The following is a 13,260-nucleotide window of genomic DNA, read 5'->3' as shown; positions in this document are numbered from 1 at the left end:
TTTTGTCATGTGCGTTTGAGTACTGGGATCCCATGGAAGCAAATGCTGTGGGAGTTCAACTCACCCAAGCAGGGAAGGGCTGCTCTTCCAGCTGGAGCTTCAGACAGGAGAGGAGTGAGGGGTGAGCTGGGACTGTCTCGACTCTGTTGTGATGAGGGAAGCCTGATTTGGTGATGCTATGGGAGGAAGTGTCTGAAGAAAACAGAAACAGTAAACAAAAGGTCTGACAGTATTTGTATTTTTCTTGGCATTGGTATTTTGCAGTTTTATATTATCGGGTTGAACGGTCACAATCTCAGCAGCCTCTGCCCTTAACAACTGGGTGAGGAGCATTTCTAGTGTAATTTCACATGTTTCTATGTGACTAAATACTAGACAAATATTTTACAACTCTGCACATCAGAGAAAGGATGGCATTTAGTTAATTCTATAGAAAAGGCCTTAAAAAAAAAAATCTGTATTTTTCAGGGCTTATTTAAGGCCTGGATGAAACGATGAGCACTGAGCTGAGAAGCACAGGTGAGTGTCAGTCTGAACTGGCTCAAAGGCACAAGGCATGAAGGAGACACAGCAAAAAAGTGTGGGCAGGGACATACAGAGCCACTGACATGGCTTCAAACCAGCATCACCATATTCCTTCTAAATTATCTTATCTTTTGTGTGTCTTTTGCTCCTAGGCCTTGTTTTCCTGGCCCATTTTGCACCAGTCCTGCATGTGGGAGAAGTATAGCTGTGGAACGCCTGATGAAAAGAGGTGGTTGAACAACTGGCCTTCAACTCTGTCACCATCTTTCAGTGCTTGAAAAAAAAAAAAACCCAAACAAAAAAGACAAACCCAAACCAAAGACAGTTTATGTGCAGCTCAGGAAGCTCTCAGCAATGAGTGTGTCTGTGATTTAATAACACATCTTCCCAAAATGACACTTCTAATATTCACTGAGAAAAAGAAGGCTGAGCAGCACACAAGGCACTGCTATTGCAACAACAAGCAGCCAAACTACCAGGTATTTATTTTTCCATGTACACAGTTGTTGGGGGAGAATGAAAATGATTCTTTGACACTCTGCCAGAGCCATAGAAAGCCCTGTGCTTCCCCTACTCCCATGTTCCTGACAAGAAACACCTCACAAATTCTAATAAATAGAGAATAGAAATAAATACTTTAACTACACAGCATTGGGTTTCAAATGGCTTCGTGAATCAGAAAATGCTGCTCATCTGTCTTCCTTATTTCCACACTCTGTAATGGTGGCTCTCCAAAAGTTAAAGTGAGATGGATACTACAAGGATCACAGACACTGCACTGGGAAACCAAGTATCAATGGTACATCCAGATTTATGGTAGGTGATGGCAGTAAAGTGAAAGTGAAACTGTTTGCACAGTCTGTATTGTTGCCCATTACTGTGTATTTGCCCTTTTTTCTTGCTTAGCTGCAGCTGGAAGAATGGAAAATTGTACCTTATATACAGTATTAGGAGACACTTTCTGATCGTAAGGTCAATCAGACTGGTTTAGCTGCTTGAGGTATTTATGGCACAATCACTCAGTGTCTTTAAGGAAAGGTTAGATACATTTATGGGAAAGGTATTTTGCAGAAGCTTTCCTGCTTCATAGAGGTCTTGGACAAAATGACCCAGGAGGCTCCTTCCAAGTCTATCAAATGTGGTTCCCTGATTGATGCTGTTTCCCCCCAAAGTCTTTTCAAAACACAAAGCAGTGTTATAAAATTTAATATGATACACTATATAACTTTAACACAATGCCATTTTCTTATAGGAAATGGTTAGCTGGTAGCACAGGGGCCTTGTGCAAGAGGAAGAAAAGTAGAAAAAAAGAAACTGCAGTGCAGTTTCTCTGCTGAGGGATATCAACTATAACATTTACTCTGTGTCTGAGCACGGACCCTCAGCTGTGCAGGGGGACACCAAGCCAGGGAAGGATATAAGGAACCCAGACTGTGGAATTTATTTCTCCAGAAAAGCCTGACAAGGCCTGAGGTAATTTTCTCTGCTGTGCCATAATAATTCCCTCAATGCTTGGAGGCAAATGAAGGTGCAGCTCTCCTGGTAAATCACTGCCTGGTGCTGTATCAGCTGGGCACGAGGCGGAGCTGCCTGGGGACAGGGACCAGGAGAGTCCCAGCCCTCCTGCACAGCCACAGGGCCGTAGCTCAGGTGTGTCCTGCACCAACAGCACCAGTGAGGACACCACCACAATGAGAAGAGCCTGTTCTGTAACTAAGCACTCTGCCATGGCTTTGTCCTGGCCTGCTGCCATCCCAGCAGCACCATGGAGCGGGTGGAGCAAATCCCTGAAAACTGCAAGCTCCAAAAACTGCACTTCTAAAAAAGGGCAGCAGCACCCCTGGTAACGTGTTTGTCTGCTGACTAAAGACTCAGCAGGAGAGCTTGGGCCACATTTCCCTTGTCTGAATACAAGATTGACTGTCAGGCAGAATGCTCTCCAGGTCTTCTATGTTTCCCCCAAACCATTTAGTAAAATGATAATATTTTTCTCCCTACTAAACTTCCCCTTTTTTTTTTGTTTTAAATTGCTGAATGTTTCCTAGATTGACTTTTCTTTTTTTTCCTTGAAACCAATAACATATTTAGAAGTTAAAGTCATGTCATGATTTTCTGGTGGTTTTTTTTGAAAAAACCCAACCAGATTCTCTGGGCCATCTGGTTGAAATGCTCTGGTCAGCCACCACTGCTCTGTATTAAGCTTTAATTTTAGGTTCTCACAGGAAAAAAAAAAATACCCAGAATTTTACTGAATTGGAGTTTACTCTCAAACCCATTTTATACTAACCTTTTTATTTTCACTCCAGCTGATTTAGTCAAAGGCCAAAGTCGTTTTCCAAAAATCAGCTCCCAGCCCCCATCTTCTTGGGATAGCCCTGACAGGAAATAACAACATCCATGCACAGACACTCCAAAGCCTTTTGAAGTCTCACAAATGTGAGCTGTTCACTTTTGCAGAGCAGGCTGGGATTAACTCTTTTATTAAATCCATGAGGATTTATTTTATTATTTTATTTATTATTTTATTAACTCTTTTATTAATCCATGAGGAAGAAAAGTAGCCAATCCCTTTGGTTTTGGTTTTTTCCTTTTTTAATTTGGAAGCTTGCAGCCTTCTCTACCCAAACATTTGTGAGCTCACCCTACAGATGGGAGCAGAAAAGCCCATGGGAAGCCCCCTCTCCCTGAGGTACTCCCCAAAGCCTCTTTTGGGCCCTCCCAGTATGCTGCACTCAAAGTTTGTGTTCTCACTGGAAACTATTTTCCCTTTACAGAAGGGTTGTGTGTCTCTATATTGGTGGGAGCAAATAACAACCTTCTGGTCCTTTTCAACATGTTGCATCAATGCATTTGCCTGATTCCCATGTCAAAAAAGCAACTTTTAGCAGAATGAAAAATCTGACCTGGGTGTAATCCTGATAGTGCTCCAACTGCTCATCCTTAGCTTCATCCCTGCATTGCAGGGCAGAGGAAGAGGCTCATGTTGGAATAGCTCTTCTCTCTGGAGTCAAAATGGTAAAACTTAGCTCAGAGGTAAGGAATGAGCAGGAATTTCAAAGGCAGGAAAATTTATCTCCTGCTCTTTGTCTTACACTATGGTGCACTGTAGTGGTTGGAAGATTTAACTTCCAACCATCCCATCCATATAAATCCTCATGGACAACAGCTCCCCAGCTGCTTCTTTTAGGGTGATTCAGCTCAGCAACTAGAATCTGCCAGGGAATGAGGGTTGAGATAAGGATGGATAAAAACTTTCCTGTAGTCTTCAGATGTTGGTCAAGGGTTGGGGTTAGGGAAGAGCCAAAGCCAAACAGAGCTCTCCCAGCTCCCTCTCCTTGGTGTGTTACACGAGGTGTTTGGTGGAAGGACCACGGGTTTGGCCCAGCTCTGCCTCTCTCTGCTCAGCTCACACCATTAACTGCTCTGATGATACAGCCCCTCTTGGGCTTTCTGCTCTTGAAAGATTTACACTTGGTTTAAATCTCAGTTGAAAGCTCCACTTTAGCTTTTAGGAGGCCCAGACACTTAAAGATCTCCGATGGGAAGGACAAGTGAGGAAAGCAGAGTATCTATACTCCCTTGCAGCAGCACCCCTTGCAAAGACGTTCAACTCCACTTTGGCGAAGAGTTTCCAGCTGCTTTGCTGGATAAACTGACACAGCACAGTTCTTAAAGTGCAAGGGTGCCCTTCACACCAACAGGCAAAGAAAAGAGGCAGTGGGAAGAGTAAGAGGAACCAGAATAAAAAAGGCAGGATCCAACTGGTTTTTTACCTTCTTTGATCTTTGAAAATGGGAAAACCCATTCGGGATCATGAATTTCCAGACTGGGCTGTATGCACCATTAATTGTTCCATGAAGCAAAGCTGGTCTGCTATTGTTGCATCCTCCAAAAACAGCTGTTACTATGAGCTCTTTGGGGCTCAGGAACTCCATTTCCCAGTTTTCAGTTAATACTTCAGTGATCATATATAAATAATAGTAATGATAATCATAACAATACCTGGCTTGCCATTATGTTGTACTCTGTCTTTGTGATGCCTCTCTCACAATAAAATCTGTGTATTAAACACTTTAATTGAAACTCTCAATAAACAGAGATATTTTTACTTGTGCTGTTATATTCACATAATGATCACAAAGCACTTTACAGAATCAAATACGAGTAGCCAGTCTGATCCTTCTACAGAGGATTTTGTGCATCTCAGTAGTGAATAACAAAGCTGCTGTATAGACTATTAATTGTCAAACATACCGTGTTTTGGGGTTTGTCCTGGCTGAGCAGCATCCAAAAGCTTGGGGTCTGTCCTTCAGATTGGTCTGAAAGTCTCTAAAGCCACCACAAATAACATGATGAGGGACTGGACGGTCTCACCAACCAGACAAGAACAGGCTGCGATGTCTCATTATCAAGGTCCCTGGGTCAGAAAGAAAAAAAAAACCAATTTGGAATTTTCCTGGTTTAGGAAAAAGGCCATGGAAGTCTTGGAGCTGAGTATTGAGCAGCCTCCATGGGGTCACTGCAAGGGGACAAGGCAAGTCCTGGCCCTGCAAATGCTCACGGTAAATGGTGCCTCCCGAGGTCTGGGAGGGTCTCCAGCTTTGGGGCTTGTACCAGGTACTTCTGGAGCTGTGAGAAGTGAAGAGCTTTGCTCCCTCCTGTATAATTGATAAATTACCATTGTTAGTACTAAACAATACTACTGAGCACAGAATGGAAACACGCTAATGCTTTATCCAGCTCAAGCAATTCTGCTCGTGTGCTCACACTGTTCTTAAATGTGCTAGGTATTTGTTTGATGAAACAATAAGTTTTAGAAAAGAGAAAAATAAGAACTTCAAATATAATAGAAACCTTGGCTACATAGTTTACCACAGGCAGCTATGAATAAGCTTCAGTACTCTTTAACATTCCAGATATGTAATTTAATGCAGGTCTAATGACAGTCTCGAACATACTGCTTTAATTGAAATTGTCCGAGCTCTGTTCTGTGACAAGGGCTCACAAGATACCAGCAGGGTTGTCCATTTTCCCCACTTCTGTAGGGATTTTTGGAGGACACTCTTGAACTTATGTTGCTATTGATGTGTAATATACAATAAAAAAAACAGTTAAATTTCAATTACCCACAGGTAATTATAATTTTATTGTTTGACTGTACTAGGGGGATTTTTGTAATTCCCAAGACTAATAATTTTCTGTAATTTTACAGGTTGTCAAATAAACTATTAAAGATTATCTTTGAAAAGGATTCTGCAATTGTAAGGACATATCATACTGTTCCTGTACATTATTAGTAATTAGAGATCCCTGGATAGTGAAATATCCACACTATATGCTAGCTGCTGGATACCATATTTTCTCACAGCCTCCTGTAAATCTTGAACCAAAGCTTTCAAACTTCTCAGCCACTGAGTCACGTCCAAACTTTTATTAATATTCACTGAGCACTCATTAAGCAATGCTGGTGTGTTCGATACGTTAAACCTGTGCTTCCTGATGGGATAAGCAAAGGCTCCCACCTTTATCCCAGAGTAGTGGAAACAAACACAAAAGGGCCAGTTCTGAGCTCTATCCCCTGAAGAGGATATAGGGAGGAAGGAACGTCTATACCAGCACAGAAGATGTGAATCTGCCCTGACAATGCCTTCTAACAATGATGTGGCTTGCACAACGAGATGGAGCTGTGCTTCCTGATTTTATCCTAAAAATAGGCATAGATGCAGATATGCTGGGGATCAGCATTTTCTGTCCACAAGGAGGGAAATGGGATGGGCAGGATCTCCAACCCACAAGAAGCAAGAGAATTGGAGGTATTCCCTCAATCCTCATCAGCAAGTCCCCCAGATTCACTGGGGTGTCAGTGAGGAACTCCCCAGGCCAGTAGAGCCCAACATCTACACAGCTGAGCAGGCAGCAGCAACTTCTCCCACGCAATCTGGGAGAAGCCAGAGGCCACTGAAGCAGCATGTGCTGGGTGACAGCTTCCTTCACCTGTACAGGGCTTGGTGAGATCCTCCCAGCCTTGGAAGGGATGTAATCCTGAGGAGGACCAAAGGAGGGATGAGCTGAGAGGAAGAGCAGCCTCCTGAAGCATTGCAGGAACAGCCTGCGAGGGCACCAAGCTGGGGTCCAGCAGCTAAGAGATGGCTGAGCTCTCGCCTGCAGAGCCATCAAAGGCACCATTCTTAGCTGGCAGCGTTGTTTATTGCAGCTGCCCCAGGAGATCGTCACTGTTTGTTTTATTGGCCTCTTGGATGGCTGTGGTGGTGAGGGCTCTGTGCGGGGGGAAACTTCACCGCATTAAGAGCGGTCTCAGGACATGGGGACTCTCAGGCCTCCACCCCTGCGGCCGGGGTTTGCACACCCCCAGCCTGTGGGGACACCCAGCAGGAGCAGCATCTCAGGGCTCTGGACACATCTGCAGGGAGGGGTTTGCCCTCCTCCCGGTGCCAGGAAGCCTCTGTGGCAGCTGCGGCGCTCAGCAAGGGGTCTGGTGAGGGATTTCCCTCGCACCAGGGAGCGCGGAGGGTGGATTGTGTTGGTTTTACGGCGGCGTGGAGCTGGTGGAGCAGTATAAAGATACGGGAGCACAGGGAAGGATTAAGGCCAATGGACTGCAGCTCCCTGCCTTCCTCCAGAGACAACTTGGAGCCAATCAAAGGTATTAAATCCGAGGAGTCTGTGTAGATACACACACTGAGCTCTCTTTTCTGAGACCTGCTTGCCTTGCTGTCCCAAGCTCATCCAGCACCTATGGAAGGTGTGGGAAGAAGGATAACTGATAATTTGGAGAGCTCTTCAATCAGTGGCATTTCCTGCTCCTCTCTGCCTACTAACCCAGCTCAATGAGACTGAACCCATTACTCCAGATGATTGGCACTTACAATAAATAGAGAGAAAATCCAAAGCCCGCAGAGAAGGCTCAATATGTTTCTGGAGAACAGACGGCACCATATACAAACACAGCCCTCTTTCCCCTTAATTCTGGTCTGTGCTTTTTCTGCTTAACGCATTCCTTGTTGCAAGGAGAACACATTCTGACAATTGAATAGTGAAAGCAATTAGAAACAGAATTAATTGATAAAATTAAAGCCCTGCTTTCCTTATGTTTGTCATATGACTACAAATATTGTCACTGCCATTAATATTAATTAATATAATTATCAATGTTTCTAATCCCTACACATTTTGTTGAAAAGTTACTCTTAGCTCAAGAATATAATTGTTAAGTCATGAAAATGTTAAGTAGCAGCTAAGCAAGTCCAAAGAATTAATAGCAAACTGTAGTTTATCCAGGGATTAGACTTTTTAGCAATACATAATCACCTCTTCATGTGTTCATCCACATAAAATACCTTCCATCCCTCACTGCACTTCTGCCTACTTGTCCTTGCAGCGCACAGTTTTCAAGAATTTAAAGAAGAAAGAAGGTAGTAAGTAAATATTCTGTGCAGTTGCACACTGTTCTTCAAGGTAAGTCACTGCACCAAGAGTTCTGTGCCCTCCGCTGAGAGCAATGTCAAGGTCAATTATTTCAGGCTGAAAGCCCTAATGCAGGATAGTTTTGTGATCAGAATAATCTGTGTAACACTGCAAAGCAATTCCTCTCTCTCCCAGCTTCCCCACACATTGTCTCTCAGTTTGGAATGTCACAGATTATTGGAATAATCCAAAGGACTGCCCTGCCGTGCTGCTGCCAGCTGAGCAGGTTTCCTTGGTGGGTACCACCAGCACTCTGAGGGCACAGGGAGATGGAGCAGAGCCTTCCCTGCCGCCTGCCCAGTTCCTCGACGGACACTCAGCAATTCCTGCCTGGCAGAGCATCCCAGCAGCAGTGCTAGGTGCAGTATTAATCAGCTCTTCTGGAAAACAGCCAAAGTGCTTTAAAGGCCTTTGTTGTAGGGTGGAGGGATTTTTCTGCTAGAAGAGAATAATGTAATCATTTTGCTATTAATTTTTAATTGTATGTTGCTCTGCATTATTACCAATCCATACTGATTTTCCTGAGAGAAATGGGGATGCTGTGCAAGTGGTTTCTGTTAAGAATGCTGTTGGGCCACGCTGGAAAAGAAGTGACAGAAAAAAAGCTGTTCTTCAAAGTTATCGCAGTCACCCGCTGCTGTCTATTCCTACAAGGTATCACATTAAATCCTTATAAAATGTATGAGCGTAAAAAGATTCATGGAGAAGTACCAGAGTTTTCCCTGTTGTTAGGTGTTTTTCTTTGCTTGTTTTTGTGGGGTTTTGTTTCGTTTCTTTTCTTTTAATAGCCACCCTTTGTAAGGAAAAGTTACTTCTGAGAAATCTTTCGCAAGCAAACTAAACTCGCTGACATGGATGAAATCAGCAGCCAGAGTACCAAATACATGAATTCTTCTCGGAAGACAATCATTATCAAAAATGCTAAGATTCAGCCCGCTGATACAGTTAAACTTACTCGTAGAGAAATGATTGTATCACTCACTTGTGCCCACTCACAAATCCTCCATTTCATCTCAGAGAAAGCTGGCCACAAGGGAACAGGAAATCTTTAATCTGCTTTTCTCCATTTCTTCAAATATCTGGCTCTTATCAACCCGCATCAAACATGAGCAACACAAAAACTTCATGTCCTCCACTTCATAAAACAAATGCAAACAAAGCTCAGACACGTCTCTAGTGTGAGATGGACTGAGCACGACGAAGTATTGCAGGGGAGCAAGGCTGAAAAGCACTTCTAAAAAGGCAGCACTGGCTGCAGATTCAGGAAGAAGAAATCAATTAGACCAAAAAACAAGTTATATAGAAAAATCTACACTTTGCCACTGATCTAAGCATCAGGAGGAGGGTAAGAGGGGCCCTTCATCTGTTCACCCCAATATTTGAATGTTATCCTTTGCAAAGAAAAATCATGCCTTTTTTTCCTCTTCAATCCCTAATACTAATTATATATTTCAATATAATACTATTTGTATTATACAATATCCTATAATGCATAATCCCTATAATAAATCACTCTATGATAAATATTTTATACTATTACATAATAGTATACTAATGTATTAATAAAATAAACATGCATAAATATATATGTGCTAGCTTAAACAGTTACATACTATTACTTATTAAAAATTATTACATTTTTGGGCAGATATTCAAGGTTGACATAATTTTTGGACAGCTGGGAAATTCTGGTGAGAATTTGCAAAGTTTGCACCCAATTCAGTTGAATTAGTTTCAAAATAGAGAAATAGATGATTTGATAAAGAAGAATTAGACACATTAAATTTCCAGTTTGAAAAAAAAAAAAAATATCCAGAAATTTTCTACCTGGTCAGTTCCAACCTGTAGTTTTAGTCCTGCCATAAGCCCATGATCATCAGTGAAAAATGTGCCTTTATCTTCTCCATATCCAGTGCTGCAGGAGCTCCAGGATTCAGGAAAGCTCTGAAATACTCACAGTAAGTCCAGTAAGCACTTTCCCAAACAGTGATGATTTCCTGAGATGGGGCCAAAGTAAGTCAAGTAAAGGGAAAACCAAAAATGCAGACTATGAAGCAACCTGGCCGTAATTCCCCAGCAAATCAATGATTAAACCTCTTGTACAGCAGCCTCTGCTAGGGGGACTGCATTTATCAATCCAGGAATTAGTTTAATCAAGGCATATTACTGCAAAATTTAATATACAGTACATTATTAATTTGGATTATCCTGTTGCTTCACAGCTTTGAAAAAAATAAAAGCAAAACCTACTGAATTTGCAGTCACCTTTGGTAGCGAGGTTGTGTTCCTCTGCCTGTTTGAGATATTTCTTTCCATCTCCTGCACCATCATGTTTCAGTTCCTGAGAGCTGTAGATATTTATTCAGTGCCCTTCTATCTTGGCCATCACAAATAGCTGTCTGATAACAAATCACACTCTCTGAGCATCATTTGCTACCAGAAAGGATCCTCAAGAAGCACACGCTCTGTGATACAGGATATCCCCTGCTTTGCTATGAATGCCATAAAGAGTTTCACAAAATCAGCTTCCTTGCATTGAGAGAGTACAAATGCATCATCTTAGGAGTTTTACCACTTCTTACCGCCTGTTTAGGCTTCGTACTTAGTCCCTGCTCCCTTGCTCTTCAAATGAATGCTGCTACTTAAACAGAGAACTGATATGTGCTTAGTGAGAGATTCAAGGATTTCAGCTATCAATAGAGGCTTAATTATGTGCTGGTGGATGCTCAGGTACTATAACGATGGCTGTTGTATAAATTGCACAAAGCCAGCACAGAAGAGACCACTCACAGCTCATCATACGCTCTGCTCCAGCAATTTAGACAAAATAAAACATAATGCATGATATTAACTTGCATCTTCCTTGCCTATGTCATAACCCATCATGTAATGTGATGTTATTCCATGTTGTGTCATGTGTAACATGATGCAATACAATGTCGCACTTCAGGAAATATTACTAAGCAAGGACTGATTCTTGTTATCAGTTCAGAATGTGAGCTTCTGATCCAAACATATTGTGGCTGTGGCTGAAGGGAAGGCATCAAACCAAGAGCTATGCTGGGCAACTGTTTTTCTCCTCTGGCTTGGCCAGCAGATGTCCATTTGTCAGGTTTGGGTTCAATTGAGATTTCTTTGTCACGAGCACTTTCTCTTGTAAAAGAAATAGCAATTTTATGGCAAGCCAAATACTGAAAAGAAAAGCCCTTAGAAATACATAATAAATGTATATTAGCGAGACAGAAAATTGGAAAATGGCCACCTGCCAGCAGCCACATAAATTTTGGAGGCAATGCATTTTTCTGCCATTATGCATCATCACAGGAATTGCAAATATTTATTAAAAGTATTAAAATGGTGAGAATGTTAAATGTTTCCTTCAGTAGTGGAAATTCGCACTGCCACATAGAAGATAGGATATTCTGATACAATGTTTATTAAAATGACTTCATTTTATTAGGCTGTCGTACACAATAAATGTGCAGGTACAGTTAACAAAAGATCTATTGTGGATACAGGAGATTTGTGAGTAACACTTCAAAAAAAATAATCTCTTCTGAACTCTATTCATATAAAAAGCATGCTACAAACTTTCATTAACTTCCTTAGAACCAATTATTTTCCGAGCTTATTTTCTTTTTCTGCCATCCCCCTGTATTTTGTAAGTCAATTTGTTTGCTCATGTTTTAATGCTTAACAGGATTAAATGCAGTTTATCTTTAATTTATATACAAGTAAGCCGAGTGTGGATGTGGAGCAGGCAACAAAATATGACAATTATTTTGGGGTTCATTTACAGGTCTAAACAGGAAAGACTGTAATATACTGGGACCTCAGTATCTTTTCATCCATAAACAAAACATTATTAAAAGATCGGTGGGAGCTCCATAACATTGATTGAGAAGAAAATCACATTCCAGTTTTGCCCACATTTTCTGCTGGGATTAATCACAGTGATTTTGTTTCTATGGTTCTTGTTGCAGCAAGATACAGACTCATGCACACCCTGACAGGGTAACTTTGCTGGTTGGCTTTGCTGGGCTCTGAGCCCCTTCTAGCAGTGCCTGAGCACTGATGCGGACAGTGACATAATCCCTGCATAAACAGGAATCAGCAGTGAAAGGAAGGAGGATGGCTCTTGCCTTCACAACTGCAAGTGTCCTCAATGCAGCTCCTAAAGGTTTTTTGTTAATTTAAGAAACGAGCAGAGAAATAAGGAACCAGTACTGGGTTTTTTCTTACGCAAGTGTTCCTCAATTCCTTACAGTCCATTAAGCAAGAGGTGGGATTGAAGTCTATGTTGTAGGCAGGGGGTGAACAGATCAAAGTTACAAGACCTCAGATTTATGGAGAGTCTTATGCAAGGTAAAACCTGCCTCTGGAAGATAAAATTTCAGAAATAAAGGATTTTTTCTCTCTGCTTTTATACAGTGCAGTTTTATTCCTTTCTGACAAACACAGGGTGGTGGCAGGGGGAGTAACTTCCATGAAAAAATGCTTTGCCTTGATCCAGAGGGTTTGTATGGATTTGTGGAATATCAGAAGTGGTGCATGGGATTTAACACAAAGGGTGTATGTTGGAGAGAGACCTCGGCCACCTCACAGGCAGAGGCAAACCCTGTGCTGCCTTTAGAGGGGCAGGTGTGACATTCTCTCACTGCTGCAGAGTCAGAAACCAGGGCTGAGACTGGCTCTGTCCAAAGTATTTGTGGGATTCAGTCAGTGTAAAAAGAGGAGTCAGCACTTAAAGCAATGCAGACCCATTTGCTTGGCCAACCTTATTTAATATGAAGCATGTTTTATCTTGATTTAGGTGGTTGTTGTTCTTTAATTAAAGAAATTATGGGAGGTCATTCTCATTAGTTTAGAAGAGTCCTCACAGAAGGGGTTTGCACTGATTTAACCTCAGGGTAAACTGGCACAACTTTTGCATGTAAATAGGATTTAACACTGGACACTTTGTGCGTAATCCAGCTCTTCACTTGTGACATTCAAAGAATACTTGGAATACTGACTGAAATAAAAAGATAATGATGATAAGCTGGGGTCTTACCGTGAAATTTGTCAAACGATCTGCAGTGGCAGCCCGGAGCCTCTGCAGCAGCGGGGAGGGGACACCACAGGGCTTTCTGCTGGGGGCAGCGCAGGCAGCTCTGTCCCTGCACGGTGACACGAAGAGAGATTGGACTCAAGTCGCATTGTTCACATCTGGCCAGATGGAGGACGAGCTGAGGGGCACAGAAAGTGGGC

The 13,260-nt window shown here is 42.2% G+C and overlaps 2 long non-coding RNA genes across 4 annotated transcripts in view; one reads left to right on the top strand and one right to left on the bottom strand.

The window, feature by feature from the left end:
- Positions 1 to 4,633, top strand: part of LOC108449364 — a 174,019-nt gene extending 169,386 nt beyond the window's left edge. The window contains exons 8-9 of the long non-coding RNA XR_001865529.1: positions 1 to 519; positions 678 to 4,633. The exon at positions 1 to 519 is cut by the window's left edge and continues 77 nt beyond it. This is a non-coding gene — a long non-coding RNA (uncharacterized LOC108449364). The remainder of the gene's footprint in view (positions 520 to 677) is intronic.
- Positions 1 to 4,864, bottom strand: part of LOC108449365 — an 11,452-nt gene extending 6,588 nt beyond the window's left edge. For 2 of the 3 annotated variants that reach the window (XR_001865530.1, XR_001865532.1), the window contains exons 1-3: positions 4,780 to 4,864; positions 2,813 to 2,900; positions 1 to 192 (exon numbers count right to left, since the gene is read on the bottom strand). The exon at positions 1 to 192 is cut by the window's left edge. This is a non-coding gene — a long non-coding RNA (uncharacterized LOC108449365). The remainder of the gene's footprint in view (positions 193 to 2,812; positions 2,901 to 4,779) is intronic. The other variant, XR_001865531.1, reaches the window with a different exon arrangement.
- Between the last annotated feature and the right edge of the window lie 8,396 nt (positions 4,865 to 13,260).

This window comes from Corvus brachyrhynchos, unplaced genomic scaffold, assembly GCF_000691975.1.
Source record: "Corvus brachyrhynchos isolate BGI_N302 unplaced genomic scaffold, ASM69197v1 scaffold69, whole genome shotgun sequence".
NCBI lineage: Eukaryota > Metazoa > Chordata > Aves > Passeriformes > Corvidae > Corvus > Corvus brachyrhynchos.
This window is presented reverse-complemented; position numbering and strand designations above follow the sequence as displayed.